Below are 231 nucleotides of genomic sequence, written 5' to 3'. Positions count from 1 at the left end.
CGTTATCATATTATTTATAGATCTAAGATGATCTGTATAGAATAACAATTAATTTTTATTGTTTGCATAGCTTTATTTGACTATAGTAAGAATTAAATATCATTGTTATCAACCTGCGAAGAAAAAAATTATATTTTTTTCAAAAAATACTTTTTATCAAATTCTCTCAATCTTTATTTGTCATTTCTCTTTCTCACCTAACACAATCAAGTGTGTAGTTGGGTCCCAGCA

This window comes from Drosophila albomicans, chromosome 2R (assembly GCF_009650485.2).
Source record: "Drosophila albomicans strain 15112-1751.03 chromosome 2R, ASM965048v2, whole genome shotgun sequence".
Lineage (NCBI taxonomy): Eukaryota > Metazoa > Arthropoda > Insecta > Diptera > Drosophilidae > Drosophila > Drosophila albomicans.
Note: the sequence above shows the minus strand (reverse complement) of the source record.